Here is a 23,447-nt window from a genome sequence, read left to right as displayed (position 1 = left end):
GTCGCTGGTTCGAGCGCCGCCTGGGTCAGTTGCCGTTTCTGTGTGGAGTTTGCATGTTCTCCCCGTGTTGGTGTGGGTTTCCTCCGGGTGCTCCGGTTTCCCCCACAGTCCAAAATCATTGCGGTACAAGCTAAATTGTCCGTAGTGTATGTGTGTGAGTATGTATAGATGTTTCCCAGATTTGGGTTGCAGCTGGAAGGGCATATGCTGGATAAAACATATGCTGGATAAGTTGGTGGGTTATACCGCTGTGGCAACCCCAGATTAATAAAGGGACTAAGTTGAAAAGAAAATGAATTAATTAATTTGTAAATTTTATTTTTATACAAAATCATGTTTTGTTTTTCTTGGGAGTCATAAAGGATCATCATATAAATCGAGGATTTATAATTTTAATAATCTAATGTGTCTTTCATTACATTAAATGTACATGTAAATGATTAGTTTTTTTTCTTTAACATTGTTAGTACCGTTATTTTTTGAGCTACAGGAAGGCTAAGTTTGATGATTTACTTTGGAGGATATATACAAGGAAATGAACTTTGATTTCTTTGGTAATCTAACACATAACATTATGTTAATGTTAGTGTTATCCCCTACTCTGTGAGCCACAGAAATTCTTATCATAAATCTGTGATTTTTCCATATCCATTGTTATGTACATTAAATCAAATGTAGACAATTTTTCAACCCAGGCTCATTCTGATTATGTAATGCTATATAAATTTCTGCAAAGCATGAAATACATCCCAACAGCTACATTTTTTTTGCAGTTTTTGCGAATCCACCAGAGGCCGCTGTGTATGGTTTTTAAAATCATAAATTTCTCTTGCGAATGCCATTTGCGACTACTCTTCTCACGTAAATCCACCAGAGGCCACTGTCGACTAACTAACTGACTGACTGACTGACTGACTGACCGACCGATCCCACCCACCTTCTTTCCTAAACCCAACCAATAGTGTTTAAAAAAAAGCATCAATTGAATTGCCCACCGCCTTCCATAAACCCAATCCAGCCCTCGTGGCAGCCTGATATTTACCAAGTTTTTAGATTTCACTACATTCTCACCCTGTTATTTATTTGTTTGTTTTACTTTTTGGCTTCTGTTTTTGTCTTACCTGCTTTCTGAAAATATTTTTCACCCCATTATCTTGGTACACTCCTCTTTGCATCTCAAATCCTCTGATGTACATGGCAAGCTACTGGACAAACTGGGAACAGCGGGAAAGCCGTACATACGGAGGTAAGCGGTCAGCTGGTAAGTGCAAAAAGGAAAGGTGTCAGGAAGATATACATACCTCTGGCTAATTAATTTGCAATCTCTAGAAATGTATACAGGGCTACGTTTTCAGAATGAGCCTGTATTGCAATTGCATCAATTCTAACCTTACATCAGAATAAAACCCACAGCCATGATGTTAGTGTGATACTCTAATGTTTAAAGGGACATGTCTTCATTTTGAGTTAAATTTTTTTTAATGTTAGAAAAATGTTAAAGACCTGTAACCACTGACTTCCTTAGTAGGAATAAAAATACTATAGAAGTCAAAGGTTACAGTGTTCCAACATTGTTCAAAATGACTTCTTTTGCCTTTAACAACAACAACAAAAGAAACGCAAACAGGTTTGTGACAAGTGAAGGGCGAGTAAAGGATGACAGAATATGTTTGGGGTTAACTTTACCTTTAAGCTATAGTTAGGGAAATCACAGTTTTAAGATTTTACTTGGCCAAAATGTCAAAAATGTAATATTTTAATAAATGTACACACTTTATCAAATATTGTTAGTGTTACCCTAATGATTTACAATACTACAGCTCTACACAGGAAGCTGATCTAACTGAAACTATCAAATCGGCTTATCGTACTCTTGTGTGTGATGCAAATGCATGTAAAAGCTGATATTTTAAAATAAGTCTGTAATGGTTTTGCCAGAAGATGCCAAATGCTCCAAGAAAGCCAATCGCTAATTAAGGATTTTATGAAGTAATAGAGAATTAGTGGTATCTTATTCATGGAAAACACCAGGGAGAAACCAAATACCAGAGAGCGTGCAAAAGAAACTGCACCTGCAAAAGACTCACAGCAAACTGCATTAAAGCCACAGTTCACGGACACACCTGTGTCATGCACTTGGCCTTGAGCGCACACACACACACACACATCCACACCATCCTCCAGGGAAGGGAGCTGTACTGAATGGGTTTATTAGTGCCTGTGCAGTCATTTTAGCTTCACTTAAATTGGAGCAGCACTTAACCGTGTGATGAAGCAACACGAGGGCCATTAGCTCACACCGACATTCGCTGGGTGCCGAGTGACATCGCCGGCAGCTGCGATTACCGATGCCTGCCAACACTTCCAGCGCAGGGGATACGCGACTCCGCATGAGCGTGCACCAGTACGGGCCTTCAGGAGGCTGTGTAGACATTACAAGTTTAATTTTACCATTTATCTTCTTTCAGATGGTGCGCATACACATTGCTTTGAAACTGTAGTCATAATTCAACCACAGCCAGGTTTTTTGCGTAATGCAGATAGCAATTTTACAGACTTAGATAACTGCAGTTGAGATGATTAAGAGGGCATTGTTTATACAGATATAATTCAATTCAGTTTACTTACATAATGCTTTTCACAATGTTTATCGTTACAAAAATTATCATTACAATTATATCATTACATTACAGTTAAAATTAAAAATGTTTAGGAATTATCTAAAGGGTTAGCAGTATATATGGGAAACATCCATACACACTCATACACTATGGACAATTTATCCTACTAAATCCACCTATAGCGCATGTGTTTAGACTTGTGGGAGAAACCGGAGCACCTGGAAGAAACCCACGCCAACAAGCGAAGAACATGAAAACTCCACACAGAAATGCCAACTGACCCAGCTGGATATATACATACAGTATATATGTATTTATATACTGTAAAACCCAACAGTCAACTTTATCAAATGAATTGAGTGAAGTTAATTCAAAATTGACAAATTTAATTCTATCCTATTTAAAAGAGTTTTGAACTCAGTGTCATTACTTAAACTTAAATTAAGTAAGTTCACAGAACTCATATAGATTAGTTTTTGAAATGAAATGCTTAGCTGCAATCAGTTTCCTCAAACGATTTTAGTTACCTTAACTTTTTGGGTTTTACAGTGTATATTCAGTATACATAAAGTGCTCAGCATGTCCCCTCACAAATCTATCTTTTAATTTTATATTTTAATAGGAAGCTATACAATATTATATTAGTGTATATACATTAGTTTAATCAGTACTGAAGCCAAATCTAGGTATTTTGCTAACAAAATAACTTACAGTAACTGTCCAACAACTAGCACACCCAAATTTATATGTCATAGAAAAATATTAAATATAAATTTTAAAAAGAGGAAAAATCAAGATAAGCAAAAAGATTTGAGAAAAAAATTGTTAAAATTTGTTGCAATATTTGCTTGAATTTGCTTCGATTGTACCATCTTTCAATTTTTAAATATGTTTAGTGACTAAAATATAATTTTATTAAATATATCTGTTTTATAAATTTATTTTGTTTAAATGCACCAAAAGACATTGCCTATATTGACTAAGAAATGGATAACAATATTAATGTTCAAAGTGGGGTGTACTTAATTATGCTGAGCACAATACATACAAATTTATTTATTTATTTATTTATTTATTTATTTATTTATTATTATTAGTAGTAGTAGTATGCATAAAGAAACAACCTTATCTTCATTACAAACTGAATGTTTAGGTTTTCCCTCATCAGTGTGGAATATTACATCAGTGTTTAATGAGTGGGCAACAATCATTTTCAACTTAAGTAAAGAGTGTAGGTCCATAAAATAGCTTTATATCTAATCAAAATTGACCTGAAAAAATATATATTTGCGCTGTACCCTAAATGTATACTTCACGATAAACAATAATTGTTTAAATTTTTTTTTTGTTTATCTACTCTTGTGACCTATAATTCATTTTGAATTTGTAAGTTAACCGAAGGGTTAAAAGTAGAATTACTGGAAAAGCAGTTTTAAATAGCTGATTGTCCTGTGAATGCTAAATGCTGCATGCATAAAAGTTATTAGCATTACTACTTTTATATTTAGAAACACTGGATAAATTAAGTTGTAGAAACATTTGAATGTTTCTTGGCCTGTGGTTGTTTCTCAACACTTCAGAGTCGCCCTGTGTGGATCCTCCATCACGCCAAATGAATTACAAGCATGAAGTCCCAGGATGCTCAGTGTAACTCTACCTACGGTCTTTCCCTGAGCTCCACTTTTATTGTAAACCATTTCAGCGTTGCGTTGTCTGAATGGTGTGAAAGACTGGCTTGATGAAAAGCAAGTATGTCCTTTAGAGAAGCATTGGGTTTCTTGACTTCTCTTGTTCTGTGTGCAAGTCTGAATGTGTCCGGCGGGCTTTATTAATAAATGGCTAAATCATTTTTAGAATGCACAATGATTGATGGAACTGGGTGTGTATGTGTGTGTGTGTGTGTGTGTGTGTGTGCGCACCTGACCAATAAGACATCTTAAGACATAGCTTGACGATGCTTACATACACACACACGCATTGTTGTGTGTGATTACCTTGTCGTAGAAGCACTTTCTGCTAATCCGAGATGCTCCGTTCGAGTGTCTGAGTGTGCATGTGTCCTGTCAGCTAGGTTAGCGTTAATGTATTTACATGGGAGTGTGTGTTCGGCACATTTGTGGAATGTGCTGGTCTGCCCGGTTGAGCATCGAAACCGGCGTGCAAGTATCGCCCTTCAACATAGAATGAATCCAAAAGGCCTCAGAGAGTGCATACCAGTCAAGCCTAGCATTTCCTTTTCCACACATTCAGTTTATTTAGAAAAACATGTTCAAAACCTCACTTTCTGCTCCGCCTGCAGCTGTCAAGAGAGAGAGAGAGAGAGAGAGAGAGAGAGAGAGAGAGAGAGAGAGAGATGGAAGGCCTGCTGAAGTGCAAGAATTTTAAGCAGAGGTCATGAAAGGTCAGACACTGTATTTGACACAGCAGTGTAGCTCAAGCACGGGCAGGTTGTCACTGCAGGCCCGTCCTAATTACCCTACAGCAGTAAAAAAAAATGACAACTTAATTTTCAGTTTTCACTTGTAATTTCAAGACAGGCCCACACAAACAGGAACTGAACTGGAGACGACATCGCTGATTTCTGACTGCTCACAGGTTTTTTTTGGTTTTATTTGCTGTTAGATGTGGATAATACTGAAAAAAATTATTCAAAGATGATTCCTTGGATTTAATTTTTTTTTATGTTAAGTGGTTATAAACAATTTATTTGGGCTGAATTTAAACAAAGAAATTAAGTTGAACATTACTCAACTTAATTTGTTTGTTTAAATTCAGCCCAAATAAATTGTTTACAACCACTTAACATAAAAAAAAAAATGTAACACAAATAAATTGTTTGCAACAGTTCTGCATGCAACACTTTTTTCAGTGACAAAATTTTAATTTTCAGCCATCAATTTGTAGATTTTTGATTCATTCGCAGCTGATTTGCTTTGTTTAGGGTCAGTGGAGCTGCTCTTCATTCTTTAACGTTGACATTTATTTTAAACTGAGCTGAATGATTTTTTTAAAAATAACTACAACTACACCAGTATGCTATCACAATTGTTGTTTTACTAGCTTTATACACTGAATATATTTCTGGTAATCCGCTTGTTAAGTGGTGACGTGTTTGTGACGTATGTAATACTGTTTCCGGGTCCAAGCCACTATTCATTTGAGTTGAGAAATCATTCGTTTATGATCACTTTTTTATTCATATCACACATTAAAGTTAATTTTACATAAAGTCACAGTGTACGCAACAATCTCTGGGCTTGCTGCATAACAAATACCATAATTTTTACAGTTGATGAATCACTTTCTAGCCATCGGATATTAGGCATGGACATATATATTGCGTTTGTTATTTTCGAAAGTATTAAATCGCTTTGTAAACGTTTATTATTACCATTTCATGATTCTCCCCATTCAGTTGAATAGAGCGCTTGGACGCGGAAGCCGCTTTGCGTGAAGTCACACTTAACAAGCGGATAGAACTTGGTGACAGCCGGGATTGAATCCATATGTGGATGCTTATTAAAACATTTTAAAAGTGCCAAAGCATATTCAGAGTCAGGAAAACAGGCATTAAATCAAAAATATAATAATCAGTCCAACCAAACAAATGGGCAAAAATATACACGTGGCATGGCAAACAATATTATATGGACAGAACTGGGAACACTTTGCAAAGAGGATTTGAGATGGCCAGTTCAATATGGCCGTCAAACAGGAAGTGTGCTTAAATGCAGCAGATGGAGCGCTGACAGTCTGTACTCACTTGAGAGCGCCCTCTGCTGGTGTGGAATTACAGTTCCACCATCATGAAATAGTATAATTTATAGTATATTTATAAGTCTATATTCTTAAGTCTTATTTATAAATATTTATATTTAAAAATACTGCTCCTGTGGCCGTTTGTGATTAAACAAAACCAGTACAACACCTAGGTTTTGTAAGTCTTGACTGTTGGTCAAAAGATTGCAGGAGACTGGTCTGCAGTGAACAAATAACTGAAAGTATGGTGTGTCTTGAAAACATTCATTCATTTCCTTTTCCGCTTAGTCCCTTTATTAATCGGGGGTCGCCACAGCGGAATGAACCACCAACTTATCTAGCACGTTTTTACGCAGCAGATGCCCTTCCAGCCGCAACCCATCTCTGGGAAACATCCACAAACACATTGAAACACACACACACTCATAGACTACGCACAATTTAGCCTACCCAATTCACCTGTACCGCATGTCTTTGGACTGTGGGGGAAACCGGAGCACCCGGAGGAAACCCACGCGAACGCAGGGAGAACATGCAAACTCCACACAGAAACACCAACTGAACCAAAGACCCAGCGAAGTTCTTGCTGTGAGGCGACAGCACTACCTACTGCGCCACTGCATCGCCATCTGAAATAATCAAATATCTAAATATGATCTAAAGATCTGTCTTTAATTATAAACACTGTGTAAATTTAATGATCACTTAAAATTGGAGTCAGATCAAACTCAGAGCAAGCACTAAATTAGAAACAAATTGCAATAAATGAAATTAATTATATAGAAGACTAACATGCATTTAATTGCCACACAATCACTGGATTCTGTCATTGGGCCAATGGGTGGACAGTTAATTCATATTGTATTTATTTATTTGTTTGTCTGTTAATTTTTTCTTTGATTTTAGTTAGAAAAATGTAATCATCATTTTATATATTTACTTTTTTTCATTCATTTGAAAACATATCGAATTAAAATACAGTTGCTGGTTGTTAATTTGAATATATTTTCATTTAATCACTATATTAATGGATGGAACCTGCTCCTAAATATAAAAACCAATGTTATATGATATAAAAGTCCTGATTGGTCATTTCCAGCAACATAAAACAGATTACAGAGTTTAGTAACAATAGTTTAATGTGCACTACCTTATATAAATGAAAACCTATTCATCTGTTTACAATTCTGCCATAATATAGACACAGATTAATGGTGCACAATTTGCCCAAATGTCTAACTAGAAATCTACACATGCAAAAATCTGCAGACTTCTACAACCATTGTACAATCTACTAGTTAGTTATGTAATTGTGCGTGAATTATTATTTTTAGATTAATTTCGGTACCAATAAATATGCAAATGTTAATATGATTTATGTATAATACAGTTTGAAGGTAATATATTGTATTTTAAATAGATATATTGTATGAGAGACTTTCTTTGTTTACCACACAAGTGGTTTCAATACTATTTGCACTGAAACCTTAAACAAAAGTTTAAAAATATATTTAATTAAATATTATTTAATATGTTAAAAGGATAGCTCACCCAAAACTTAAAATTCCATCATAATTTATTCATTTTTCACTTATTTAAAAGCATAAAAGCAGATATATTTTGAAGAAGTCCAAAAACATGTAACCATTAACATCTATATTGTTTGCATTTCTGTGCAGAAAGAGCCAACAAATGTCTGCAGATTCTGTCTGGCCCTGGCTATGTCTGTATTTCAATTGCATTGTGCACTTGCATGTTAGGATGCACTAATTAATTACTATAGTCTTACCTAGAACCATTGACTAATTTTGATTCATACAGTACTTGAATGAACAGACGAAACAATGTGTTCTGACAGGTGAACTGAAAGAGGTGAAAAGTGAAAACAATTAGCTGATGGAATGCACTGTGAATGATACTTGGCTTCGTTTCCTGTGGAACTGGATCCTAAGGCGTTTTTAGCCTTGTCCCCTACGGCTCAATGAAACAACACCCATTTCTTGCAACAATGTTTGTTTACCTGTCTCCAAGCAACCGCAGCATGTTTCCGTGTATAGTTAACATTTTGGCATTTTGTGGCTTCTTTGTTTTCTTTCCTCACCTCAGTTATTAGCTGTCCCGTGTTCTCACCTGACAAGCGAAGTAAATTAACTATCATTTCTAATTATTTATGGCCAAATAACGCCGAGGTATGAGACAGCCAGACATTACATCTTCGCCTATGACATCACGCTCTTTATTCCCACCTGGACCAACACTTTGAAGCGGCAGTGTTTAGACTGGTCTCTAATAAGAGCGACCATCCTCTTCCTAGTGTGCCCATGCATCGCATTAACACATCACATCAAAATAACAGTGTTCAAAAGGCTTTGCGCAACCTTCCTGATCAGCACGTTGTCAATTATTAGCTCCGTTCGGCTATAAATGTCAGATTGTAATGATTATGAGCGTTCCTCAAGTAACGACACGCAGTTTTGAAGATTCGTTTGGCGTTAGGTGTGGTCACCGAATGGAAACACAGATGAAGAATCTTTATCATTTTCTGTCAACTGAGATTTAGTCGGAAGATTGGAAAGAATAAAGCGGGATTACGGCGAAGAGCAATCCATCCAGAAACAAAAGATCAGAGCGAAGTGGATGTAAGTAGTGAAGTGGCGTTCAGACAGGTCATGTTCCTGATCAACAATAGGAGTGGAATTTATGAACACTGGGGTCATTTTTTATTTATTTATGACTGCACAATCTCACATTCATGATAAGGGATGCTTAAAAATAGTGGGATAAAAGACGTGGAAGTATGCGCTCTTGCAAACTTCAATGTTGAAAGAATCTTCTACATTGATATATGATGCTAATCTCTGCACATTGCTCAAAATAGCTATTCATTCATTCATTCATTTTCCTTCGCCTTAGTCCCTTATTTATTATCGGTCACAACAGCGGAATGAACCGCCAACTATTCCAGCATATGTTTAACCCAGCAGATGCCCTTCCAGCTGCAAACCAGTACTCGGAAACACGCATACACTTTGGCATTCACACACACTCATGCACTACAGTCAATCTAGTTTATTCAATTCACCTATAGTGCATGTCTTTAGACTGTAGGGAAAACTGGAGCACGCAAAGGAAACCCACCCCAACGCGGGGAGAACATGCAAACTCCACACAGAAATGCAAATGCCCAGTCGAGACTCGAACCAGCAACCTTCTTGCTGTAAGGCGACAGTGCTAACCAAGGAGCCACCGTGCCGCCTTTTAAAAATAGCTATTTCTGAATCCTGATTGCACTATAATATAAACATGACTAGATGTAACCCTGTCAGTCTTACGCCTCCCAACCCGAGCTGGTATCGAACCGGCGACCTTCAGCATGGGAGTCAGTTGCTCTACCAAGGGGGCTAAAGACCATGGCCTCTAGCATCTGTCGCTGGAGTACCTTTAGAGGTCAGAAGAGTGAGGTTTACCTGCACAGCACTTGCAGCACTTATGGATGTTTCCCAGAGATGGGTTGCAGCTGGAAGGGCATCCGCTGCATAAAACATATGCTGGAAAAGTGTGCGGTTCATTCTGCCTCGGTGACCCTGGATTAATAAAGAGACTAAGCTGACAAGAATATGAATGAATGAATAAAATTAGACTTGCAAATCTACAATGAGCCTGAGTTGCAGTGCAAATATATTTTAGAATTTGTTTACACAATAACTGTGTTCTAAAATGGAAATAGTTTAATATTTTCTTTATGAATCTGTGAAGACTACAAACGCTGCATTTTGCATGCCAGGCCAATTCTTTTAGATCAGACTTTTGTAGATGAACACTATTCCAATAAGCATATGCAGCCTATTTCAGTGATTTTAGCATTGTAGGTCGCATAATTTATTTTTATATCACCACCTAGCCTAGTCTAATGCCTTAAGGTTTGAGTAATGTGATTTTAGCGATGCCACGCTGAGCTATTAGCCTTTCAGACTTGATAATTTGTGCAAATTACACCTGTTTTGTTTAGGCTTTGCACTAAATTGCTGCATTTTATTACAGCCGCTATTTCTTGTGACTGAATTCTATTCATTAAGACTGTGATTTGCTGAAGTAATGGGGAAACTATTATGTTATTTGTTTTTAATATTACATCATGTTATAGAGTTGAAGGCAAAATTATTAGTATTCTTTTTAAAAAATAAATTCCCATGCGCTGTTTAACAGAGTAAGTGAATTCTCACAACATTTCCTTTAAGATTTTTCTTCTTGAAAAAGTCTTACACTCACCGGCCACTTTATTAGGTACACCTCACTGGTACCAGGTTGGACCCCCGTTTTGCCTTCAGAACTGCCCTAATCCTCCGTGACATAGATTTAACAGGGTACTGGAAATATTCACTACACAGCTAATAATTTTGACTTCAACTGTACTTAACTATTAAAATGTAAAAAGCATAGTTTGGCGACTATGCAGCAAAAAAAATGCTTCAGCCCTGTTCCTCTGCAATAATTGTGCTAATTAGAGTGGAAAGGGAAACAGTTAGTTCAGACGCGTCTCTTTCTCATTTCCTGCTCTCTCTATCTGTGGTGCAGTAGAGCAGCTGTGGAGGAACAGGTGCTGAAACAGCGTCGCTGCGTCGGGCCTGGTTTTCTCAGCGGGCGAGGACCCAGTGGATAATCTAGTTAAATCTCCCTGTAATTCGGGAGGGATTGAGTTCTTCAGATGAGCTAGTGGAAACCTGCATGGGTGTGTGGGAGTATAGCAGGAACAAACTGGCCGCGCAGAAAACACAGACACACACATTTACTTGATTCGGTTTTCTTGATGTCTGCCGGGAGGAGCAGGGAAAAAAAAACACTACCGTCGCTACTGTGAGTTAGCCATAGTTAGCTTTAATTCATTCATTTTCTTGTCGGCTTAGTCCCTTTATTAATCCGGGGTCGCCACAGCGGAATGAACCGCCAACTTATCCAGCATGTTTTTACGCAGCGAATGCCCTCCAGCCGCAACCCTCACTGGGAAACATCCACACACACACATTCACACACACTACGGACAATTTAGCCTACCCAATTCACCTGTACCACATGCCTTTGGACTGTGAGGGAAACCGAAGCACCCGGAGGAAACCCACGCGAATGCAGAGAGAACATGCAAACTCCACACAGAAACGCCAACTGAGCCGAGGCTCGAACCAGCAACCCATCTACCTTCTTGCTGTGAGGCGACAGCACTACCTACTGCGCCATTGCCTCGCCCTATTATTATTATTATTGTTATTATTATTAATAATAATAATAATAATAATAATAATAATAATAATAATAATAACAATAGTATTATTATTATTACTAAATATATGAGAGACTTCAGTAAATGGATCTGATTGGATTTGAATTGTAAACCTTAACCAAAAGTGAAAAGTTATTATTTTTTTATTTCATGTGGTTTGTTTTTAGTTATTATACTCATAAATCCTTTTTTCTTTTTACATAATTCTTCATAGAAAACTGTCTGCAGAGTCTGTCTGGCCCTGGTTATAACTTCAATTTTGTGCTTCACTGTAAGTCACGTAATGATGTCATAGTCATGGAAAGTGCCTGCAAACATTCACTCAACAGGAAAAATCACTTTCCAACCTTCATATTTTTTATCTTTATCGCTTCTAATCTTGACAAAGGAGCAACAGTGTGCTTTTATTTGTTTAATTAGACAAGAAAAGTCTCTGTCAAACTCATCAGGATGTGCTCGGTTTGACACGCCAGAAGTAACAAACTTACAGACACAACTGTGACCCAACTCATCCTGAGGGCCGTTTTCAACACACACACACATACACAGAGACACACACAGAGAGATATGCTGACAGCTCTGTGAGGATTACTGTCAGCAGCAGAAGTGTGCACAGAAGACGCCACTAACACACACACATACAGCCCCCAAATAACAAATACTCATGAGGAAAAAAGCCATTATGAAAGACAAGAAACAAGTTGTTTGTTTACGCCACACATCTGCTCCAAAAGGACAGTGAAAAAAAATCATAGTGTAGGACAGTTGATAGATTTATCACCTCAATAAAATGAAGAATTTGTAACGTAGACCTCAATCGAACAACCGCAGAGAAACGAGAGCTTGTCATGAGCCCCCCCTCTTTATCCTGGAGGTGTGTGAGGTCTGCTGTTCAGATGAAATGAGCGCAGTCAACAGCGTTTCGGAGTAAAGCAGTTTGGAAATTCTCCATAACTGATAAGAGCAGAATTAGATCATGTTTTGCCTGAGGACAAAGCAAAAGTGATTCATCCCTCCATCGATCCAATTAATTGCCATGTGTTATGATTTTTCAGTCATGTTAAAGAGTAAAAGTCAAGCGTTTTTAACCTCCTCGTGCACTCTTGAATTGATCTTAGATTTTATAAAGAGATAGTTTATTAACATAAATAAATTGTATTCATGCTTAACTTGCTCTCAAACTTGAACAACTTCCTGCTTCCATATAAGTTTGTTGAAGAATTCATTAAAAAAAGGCTGTTATGGAAATTCCCCTAAATGTAATATGATTTGTGTTAAAAATCTAACATTGTGATGTTTTCTTTTGGTGGGATACAGATTGCGATGTGAATATAATTACGCTAGATGATTTGAATAACTCTATTTGGGAAGATTTCTGTCATTTAGATCAACTTCCATAATCAAGACTCTTTCTATGCAGTGTCTGCATTAAATAGGAAAAATTACAACCATAAACAAATACCACAAAGCAAATATAAACAGTGTAACAGTATTCAAATATAGGAACCGAACAATCAAATATAAAATACTATGGTCCTCATTGTATAAATAATTTATAAAATACCTAATCTATTCATATTTTTAATTGAATCCTGAGCTGTGACTGTTGCGGATACATATAAAATATAAATACATATATATATATATATATATATATATATATATATATATATATATATATATATATATATATATATATATGTATGTGTGTGTGTGTGTGTGTGTAAAGATATAAATTCTAGAGGCCAAGACATAATTTTTTAGGATCTTTGGAATTCTTGAATTTAAAAATCTTTATTTATTTATTTATTTATTTTTTGGTGAGGTCAGTGAAAATTTTGGCAGGGCAAGTAAAAATCTGAACCCCTCGCCCAGTCGGGCCACTAGAAAAAAATCCATAGTGGTAAAATCTGATACTGATTCGTTATATAAATCTAAATATCTTGGTTGTTTTTTTTGTTTTTTTTTTTACAATACAGTGTTGATTTTAAAAAGTACTAAAATCATTATTAAGTATTAAAGTTATTCCCACTTCAGATATCAGGGCTTTTACTGGGTTAATCTAGAAGGGATACAGCTGTGTATATTCACATGAATATAGGATTATGTTTGTGACATTGTACAACTATAATTATTATTTTTCATTACTGTGAGGTTTAGGGTAGGGGTAAACAAAATACAATACAAATTTATTAAGTAATTTAATAAAATATTATGAATAATACTATTAAGTGAGTGAGAAGAGGATAGTTTTCAGTTTTTTGCAATTACATGCCTGTGCTTTCTTTACAATAAAGTGTTGATTTAAAAAAAGTATTACAATTATTATTAAGTATTAAAGTTTTCAGATATCAGGGCTTTTATTGGGTAAAGATGGTATGGGATACAAATGCATATATTTACACCAATATAGCATAATTTTTGTGATATTTGTACAATAATTACTATTTTCCATTACTGTGAGGGTTAGGTTTAGATTAGATATAATAAAATACTAATTTAATGGGTAATTAAATAAATATTAGGAAATAATAACATTCATATTCATCCAGTACTTTTAGGATATATATGATGAGATGAAAAGTGAGATGAGGAAACATTTTTTCATCCAGTTTTCTGCAATTACATGCTGTGCTTTCGTACAATAAATCGTTGATTTAATAAAAGTATTACAATTATTATTAAGTATTAAAGATTTTCCCACTTTAGATATTATCAGGGCTTTTATTGGGTAAAGATGGGATGGGATACAGATGCGTATATTTACGTCAACATAGCATAATGTTTGTGACATTGTACAACAACACTTAATATTTTCCATACTGATAGGGTATGGAAATACACGTTTATTGAGAAATGTAATAAATTTTATGAATAATAGCTATTCATATTCATCCAATAGGTACTTTTAAGATATAACGTATATGAGGTGAGAAGTGATTGAGAAAAGGAAAGTTTTCATCTAGTTTTCTGCAATTACATGCCTGTGCTTTCATTACAATAAAGTGTTGACTTAAAAAAGTAATAATTATATTAAAGTTTATGATCAATACCTGAAATCCTGCGTTCCGCACGACGTTCAGACTGTAATTGGTATTGAGTGACAGGAGGTGTGTCCAAGTCGCTATCGGACAGCAAAACCTTGATGGAAAATGAGCAAAATGTCAGATATTTCAGCATCGACATGTATCAAAGTAAAAGTTTTGCGTTAACACTACCATGCTCTTTATACGTTCAGTCTGCGCTGGTTCACCGTGTGGTCGTTCGTGTTTGTTAAAGATAAGTTCAGTCAGAGCTCTTCAGTTCAAAGCTGCTGAGGCAACGGATTTTCCCGCTTCACGATTCTATTGGGTAAATCTAGATGGGATACAGCTGCGTATACTCACGTCAATATTGTATAATCTTTGTGACACTGCACAACAATTAAGGGTTAGGTTTAGGGTAGGGTAGACGTTAATTAAATAAAATGTAATGGATAATTCAATAAATAATAATACTAGGTATAATTACTGTTTTACGTTACTGTGATAGTTGGGTTTAGGGATGGGGTAGATGTAAAAAAAAAAAAAATCAACGTAAATAAAACACATATATGCGTAATTTTATAAATGTTATTAATGCTTCTCGTTAACTTCCGGCCGCAGCTGTATCCATTTTATCAACAACCTTTAGTAGTACTACTTTTGGCTACTGAAATGCTGGTTAAATTCCAATAATGTGTATTTACTTACGAACTATGATTAAAAATTAGTGGAGTAGAATACTTTGCTTAAATTGTACTTAATTAAAAAATAGTACAGATTTAAAAAGGACTCAAGAAAATACAAGTTGCCAGAAAATGATAGCCTACTCAATTACAGCAATGCAGATATGTTACTTTGCAGCACTGTGCTCTACCCACAATAATTCAAACAGTAGGCTATAAAGTAGCACAATCCATTATAAAAGCAAAAAAGACAACAAAAAATATACAAAAACTAATCAGCAATTGTAAAAACCATTACAACTGAAAAGGCCTTAAAATTCCTCAGGTTCCTCAGAAAAGCTTGTTTTCATTCACACATTTACTTTTTTCCCATTGACTGGGCATTTTTGCAACCGTTCATTTGTTTGAGTCAATGTTCACTGTGAAGACACTGAGAATAGTAAATGGAGATTTATGAAACAACTTGTATTATTACCCCTATTATAGTCAGAAAGCAAGCACAATGACATTTTCATTTAAATTATTTTATCCACTGCTATCGAAAATTATGAACTGTGCTTTGAAAATTCAAGATCACTGAATAATCTCATATTATGTCTACTGTCGACACCTTTGTGCGGATCGTTATTGCAGCAAACAATCCTTCACAATGACTTTAAAGTATGGTAAACACTGTAACAAATGGCTTTTTTTTTCATTAAGTGTGTCTATACTTAACCAATTTTGGAGGACAAATCTGTAAGCAAAACCTGACTGAAGCAACCCAGGTATTGGCAATACAGCATGTGGGCCAATTGTGGCCCGGGTTAGGCAGAAGTGGCACTTTAAGTGGTCTTCAAGCCAGCACACGAGACATAGGCCAGTTGTCAAATGTAATATTTGGTCCAGATGTTAAAAATGTATATGTGGGCCACATAAGTTTGGCCTTTCTTGACCCATATTTAACTGAAGTTTATTTATAAACTAATTTCGAGAGGATCACATGCTTATGATTGTTTGCGGCTGGTTCCACATTATCCAATTCGTGATTCACCTATCAGACGATTCCTAAGCCACTATAAATACCCTAAGCTCCTTATCATAACCATCTTTGTTTTCAAGAATTCCCGCTTCCACCCTACAACTCCTCCTTTCCTAGATGGGTGGCATGATGGCTCAATGGTTAGCACTGTTGCCTCACAGTAAGAACATCTCTGGTTCTAGTCCTTACCAAGCCAGTCGACATTACGGTGTGGAGTTTAAACTTTCTCCCCGTGCTCATGTGGGTTTCCCTCTTTTTCCTGTCCAAAAACATTCAACTTAAGTTAATTGACTAATCCAAATCAGCACCATAGACATGCTCCTAGTAAGTAGTTATCTCGTAAGAGCAAACACTATCTGTTCATTAGCTACTACAGCAGGGGAGTTCTCAAGATTTACCTGAGCTCAAACTCCCCTCTCGCCTTGTAAACGGGAGGGAGCCCCAGGCTCGAGGATCTTATGAGCTCAGGAACAGCATGCCAAACAAGCTTTATAATCAATTATCAGCTAAGTGTGAACTCTTGAAAATACATTTAAATTATTTAAGAACTTTTAATTAATAAAGAAAACTATTTGACCAATTAGGTCGCTAATCACTGCGGCATGTGGGCAAAGCAAATGCTGATTGTGTGGGCCAGAGCTGGGCTAAAGAAATTTTGCTATATAGGAACCCACATGGCAAAATTTATCTGGCCTACACAATCAGCTTTTATTTGGCCCACATGCCGCAGTGAATTACAGTACATGACTGAACTAAGTCTGGCTTCCATACAAGAGCCAAACATCGACCATATCTGGGCCAAGTCTCAGCCAACTGGGCCTGAACTGGGCCAGAATTGTTGGTGTGTCACGACTGCAATGAATTTGACTTCGCTTTATGGCTACACTTTCCTTAAAACGATTTGGCAGAATTTTGTTCTTTACTCAAAAATAATTTAATTGTATTTTAAAGTGGGTCAAAATAGGCCAAATCTATGTGGCCCACATATACATTTTTTACATCTGGGACAAATACTACATTTGACATCTGGCCCTAGTCTTGTGCCGCCTGAAAGATGATTCTACTTCTGTGAAACCCATGTTTGGCCCACATTCTGTATGCCAGTTCCGGATGAATGCCTGCTGTGCCAGATTCATGCCAAATGTGGGCCGTCTTTGCTACCTGGGAACAATTCTCCAAAGACCTCCTATTGGGGATGCCTCTTTTGTAAAAAAAAATAAAAATAAAAAATAATAATAATAAAAAATGAAGAAATAAAAATGCTATAAATTTTAGGTGAACTAAGTTTTTTTATGTAAACTGTAAATGTAAATTAGAAATGCAAAAGAATACAAAAATGTAGGACTTTTTTATGAGGGATAGGGTTAGATTATACAGCTCTGTATAAAAAACTATAGAAGTTGACAGTGTGTGATGTCCCCATTTAGATATCAAAGTAAGCACATGTGTGTATGTGTGTGTGTGTATCTGGGAATGGGAGTGTATGCAGGTATGCACACATTGACATTCTTTTGGAGGCTAAAGGTGATTTCCAGCCTGGCAGAAATCATTCATTCCCTCTCTCTGAGATTCTGTCACTCATTGATAAATGTAAGGATTTAGTGTGAGGCCTCTGTGTTTTGACTTCTATATGTCATTGTTTTTAAGAGGACTAAAATGAAGCGTGTCCTGACGGTGCGCTCAGAATTAACATAAACTGCCTCCGAGGCCATTGGAGAACAATTAGCCTTTGTGTTAAACTGCGAGTGATTCATTCACGTCAAACTTGCAAGTCTTAATGACTCACTCGCTGCTCAGCTTCCCATTTACCATTTTAATTTTTTATTTCTTTACTGCAGTCATTGTTTGGAAATTCAAAATTGTGACATACTATATTTGCACAATTGTCTTGGTGCGCAGACGAGCCGAGACAGCATTTGTGAGATAAGTCAATAGGAACAACAATACAATGATGGGAACTCAAACATAGCCTGATGTAGTTAAACATTAGAGTCAATTCAACATCTTACACAAGACGTAGCTTTCACAAATGTATAAATGCTTGAGAAAATTGTTTTTTGTTCATTATCTGCTGATTAAGAGATGAACAGTCCTGCTCTCAGTCATCATTATTGCTCAGCGGGTGGACAGTTTCTTTTTTACTCTCAAGTCTAATAAGGAAACATCTTTTGTGGCTGCACGGCGCAAATCAAATCATTACCACCCACACTGGAGGAAAGATAAACTTGGAAGCGCACTAATGCGTCTGTGAAGAGATTGTAGATGAACTGCCAAATGGTAAGTGTCCAAATGATGCTGCAGCTAATGAAAGCTAAGTGGAGTATTTCAACATCACTTACCTCAGACCGTTGTTCAAAAATAAAAATCTGCACACACACACACACACACGCGTATATATTTACTGAATATTTTTCAAACCATTCTCTGTAAACCCTAGAGATGGTTGTGCTTGAAAATCCCAGTAGATCAGCAGTTTCTGAAATACTCAGACCAGCCTGTCGGGCACCAACAACCATGCCACAATCAAAGTCACTTAAATTTCCTTTCTTCCCCATTCTGATGCTCGGTTTGAACTGCAGCAGATTGTCTTGGCCATGTCTACAAGCCTAAATGCATTGAGTTGCTGCCATGTGATTGGCTGATTAGAAATGTATGTTATGAGCAGTTGGACAGGTGTACCTCATAAAGTGACCGGCGTGTGTGCGTGTTGGTGTGTATATATATATACATATAAATTATGAAGCCAAATGTTTTTTTTTATGAAACGAAAATATTATATGGCCTAATAATGAAATAATTTTATTAAATAATATGACATAAAATAATTCTGTAATTAACATATTTTTTGGAATAATGCATTTTAAGTCGGATCATGTTCAGTCAAACTGATCTTTTATTAATATTTCAACAGTATAGATTTCACATTTCTTTAAAATCCCTTCAAGTAAAACAAGTCACAACTAAAATCTTATAAAATATTAATAAAGGATATTAGGAATAAAAGGGCAGCACAGTGGCGCAGTGGGTTGCTTTACAGCAAGAAAGTCACAGGTTTGAGTCTGGGCTGGGTCAGTTGGCGTTTCTGTGTGGAGTTTGCTTGTTGGCGTGGGTTTCCTCCGGGTGCTCCGGTTTCCCCCACAAGTTTAAAAACATGCAGTACAGGTGAGTTGGGTAGACTAAATTGTCCAAGTGTATGATTGTGAATGGGTGTGTAGGGATGTTTCTCAGTGATGGGTTGCAGCTATAAGGGCATTGCTGCGTAAAACACTCTGCTGTGGCGATGCCTGATTAATAAAGGGACTAAGCTGAAAAGAAAAAACAGTACTTACCTTACAGATTGTAAAATTGTGTAAATAATTGTGTAAGTATAATACAGTAAAGTATACAATAGTCAACATTTGAAGTGGATCAAAACCTTTCATCAAAGTTGTCCTAAAGCTATTGAACAACATCCGTTCTTGTCCCAGGACAATTTTGAAAAGCTTTTTTAAACCACTTCAAATGTTGCCTACTGTAATACAAAAAAGGTGGAAAATCCATTAAAATAAAAAAATAAAAATCATACATGCAAATGAAGGCCCCTTAAACATAACTGTAAAATATGTTGCATCTGATGCTATTGCTGTGTCTGTAATTATTGTTAATTAGGTTAACTAGGCAGGTTAGGGTAATTGGGCAAGTTATTGTATGACGATGATTTGTTCTGTAGATTATCAGAAAAAAATAGCTTAAAGGGCTAATAATTTTGACCTTAAAATGTGTTTTAAATAATTAAAAACTGCTTTTATTCTAGCCGAAATAAAACTAAGACTTTTCCCAGGAGAAAAAATATTATCAGACATACTGTAAAAATGTCCTTGCTCTGTTAAACATCATTTGGGAAATATTTAAAAAAGAAAAAACAATTCAAAGCGGGACGAGTAATTCTGACTTCAACATCTATTTTTGAACAATTAACACATTTAATTTGAGCTATTTCTTATTTATATAAAATAGTTTAAGTTAAACCAATATCAAATTAATTGTAAAAACTTCTTCAGTTTGACTTGAATCTCCATGACAAGCTAATTTTCCCTCAGAAACATCAGTTGTCCTCAGTGCAACCTTTCCTCTCACGCTCTCTGTTTACTAATTGTCCATTAGAGACAGCACAGATAGAATGCTCTCTTTGTGCAACATTTGATGAAGAGCTCGCATACATTGCTTGAGTTTCAGAAACACACCCACCCACAAAGACAAACACATTCGGAGTGACATAAACCCTGACACTCTTTTTTTTTTTCGATCTGTCATCTCAGCCCATATTCTTCGGTTTCATCAGAGTTAAGTGCTTATGAAATCTTGCGCTTGCCTTTGGCTCGCTGCCTCCATTTCTGCCTCAGTGAACAGCAATGCACCGTGGGCCTCCAGGCTCCACACTCACCTTGTCAAGACCGAAGACTCATCAGATCGCAGAAAATGTGGCGGCGAGCCAAACCTGGGCAGATAACATCTCGAAGGAAATATTACAGTATCGCGTAGTCAATGCAAATCGCCTAAATGTTTATAGCAACCGGGAGCAACACACACAGGCTTTTGGCAGGGGAATGCTGGCGTCGTTCTTCATGTGACCGTGTTTTCTGATGGTTTTGACAGCTCGTCAAGTAAACCTGAAGTCATCTGAGTCGATTGAGTTTGTTGTTGAGAAAATGGTCTTATTGTTTAACAGCACGGCCATCGGGATTTTATTTAGATTTTTTTTTATTTACCTGGCAATGTTCCTCACTGTTTGCAACTTTTTTACAGGCAAAAATAAATGAACTTAAAAACTGATTAACCTTCCTGTCATGTTCGGGTCAAATCAGACCGATTTACAACTGAAAACACTCATAAATATTGTGTATTACATCTGAATGCCTCAAGGCGCTATGATATCCTACACACTATGCACTTAAACACACAGTTTTTCATTTATTTATTCGTCTTGTACTACATTTTCAGTGCCCACCCACATAAAACGAAAAATGCCTTGGCCCAAATGTGGCCTCATTATGGCACTACTGGCGTGTTTCCGGCACTGGCATGCATAATGTGAGCCAAATGCGGGCCATGCATGGCAATGATGGCACTGCATGCATGACGGCAAACTACATTTGGACCAGTTGTGGATGGTAAGTATCAGTGTAGCGATTGTTCACCTAATAATAGGCTGGGTTATGGCTCAGTTTTTGGGGTTTCTGGTTAAAGGGTGGTGTTGATATGGTTAGCTTATAGCTGAGAATCTGTATAGATAATAAACTTGTTTTGGCCCAGTTCAGGCGAAGCAGTGGCGAAGTAGGTAGTGCTGTCGCCTCACAGCAAGAAGGTCACTGGGTCGCTGGTTCGAGCCTCGGTTCAGTTGGCGTTTCTGTGTGGAGTGTGCATGTTCTCTCTGCATTCACGTGGGTTTCCTCCGGGTACTCCGGTTTCCCCCACAGTCCAAGGACATGTGGTACAGGTGAATTGGGTTGGCTAAATTGTCCGTAGTGTATGAGTGTGTGTGTGAATGTGTGTATGGATGTTTTCCAAAGATGGGTTGCGGCTGGAAGGGCATCCGCTGTGTAAAAAACTTGCTGAATAAGTTGGCGGTTCATTCCGCTGTGGCGACCCCGGATTAATAAAGGGACAGAGCTGACAAGAAAATGAATGAATGAATGGCCCAGTTCAGGGCCAGCTAAGGGTGATAAATTGGCTGAGATTCGGGCCGGTTATGGCACATGTGTGGCCCTTGTCTTTAATCCAGTTGTGGGCCACCTCAGGATCCAGCCTGATCTCACGAGAAAACGTAAGTATTTTACGTTTTGCCAGTTTAGTGGCTAATTCGTACGAATTCGTACGAGTTCAGTCGTATGAAATGGTACGATTTTAAAAAGGAGGCGTGGCACCTGACCCCACCCCTAACCCCAACCGTCATTGAGGGATAAGCAAATCGTACTAAATTGTACGAATTAGATCGCACGAATTCATACGAATTAGCCACTAAATGAAAAAGTTACGAATTGCCGTGAGATTGTGTTGCAGGATCATCATTCTTTGCGATACTTGGGCCAAGGGAAAAGTTATTGTGTGGCTCAGAGCTGGACCAGAAAACATTTGCTATGTAGGTATTTGTAGTTTCACTGCAGTTATTCTTGTGTAGCAAAGAATTCTAGCCCTAAGCTGGCACAGCAGGCATTTGTATGGCACTGGCATACAGCATGTGGGTTTCGCAGAGGTGGCACCATTTTTAAGGCGGCACACAAGACTTGGCAAATGTAGTAGTTGGCCCAGATGTTAAAAAAAATGTATATGTGGGCCAGGTAAGTTTGGCCTATCTTGACCCACTTTTAAAATACATTTAAATTATTTTTGCATAAGGAAAAAAAAATCTACCAATCAGGTCGCTTCGAGAAAAAATGTGGTCATAAAATAAAATGCTTCATGGGTTAATCAGATTTATTGCAGTCGTGACACACCAACATATTGTTATTAACCTAGCTGAAACTTGGCTCAGATATGGTCCATGTTTGGTCTTTGTATGGACGCCAGAATTGGTCCAATTCATGCACTTGAACAAATCAAACTGATGATCACCTTTTTCATTGAATCTTCAAGAGTGTTTTAATCAACCTTGTTACACCTATATGGTTTGGTCTTTGGTTTTCCGTTTATTTTTTACATTACATGTTCATCTTGTAATACATTTTCAGTGCCTATTTGTAGTTTCACTGTGGTTATTCCCAAATAGCAAAGAATTCTGGCCCAGATTGGCCCAAATTTGGCCCAGATTTTAAAAATGTATACGTGGGCCACATAAGTTATTTTGACCCACGTTTAAAATACATTTAAATTATTTTTGAGTAAGAAAAAATTCTACCAATCAAGAATCTGCAAGAAAAATTGTGGCCATAAAGTGAAATGCTACATGGGATTATCTAATTCACTGCAGTCGTGGCACACCAACATACCTGGGCCAGTTCAGGGGTTGTTGCTAGATCGGTTTTGGAAGTTAACAAAAATTATTTATATTATTTATTAAATTTCCCATTTATTGTATTTTATTAATGT

The 23,447-nt window shown here is 36.9% G+C and overlaps 1 long non-coding RNA gene across 18 annotated transcripts in view; it reads right to left on the bottom strand.

Moving 5' to 3' along the window:
- LOC137488231 (uncharacterized) overlaps positions 1-15,334 on the bottom strand; it is a 60,339-nt gene extending 45,005 nt beyond the window's left edge. For 6 of the 18 annotated variants that reach the window (XR_012393881.1, XR_012393868.1, XR_012393867.1 and 3 more), the window contains exons 1-2: positions 14,874-15,018; positions 14,709-14,796 (exon numbers count right to left, since the gene is read on the bottom strand). This is a non-coding gene — a long non-coding RNA (uncharacterized lncRNA). Of the gene's footprint in view, positions 1-1,121; positions 2,423-11,804; positions 12,641-14,708; positions 14,797-14,873 lie in introns of those variants that run through there. The other 12 variants (XR_012393876.1, XR_012393866.1, XR_012393872.1 and 9 more) reach the window with 8 other exon arrangements.
- Between the last annotated feature and the right edge of the window lie 8,113 nt (positions 15,335-23,447).

The sequence above is a fragment of the Danio rerio genome, chromosome 18 (genome assembly GCF_049306965.1).
Source record: "Danio rerio strain Tuebingen ecotype United States chromosome 18, GRCz12tu, whole genome shotgun sequence".
NCBI lineage: Eukaryota > Metazoa > Chordata > Actinopteri > Cypriniformes > Danionidae > Danio > Danio rerio.
This window is presented reverse-complemented; position numbering and strand designations above follow the sequence as displayed.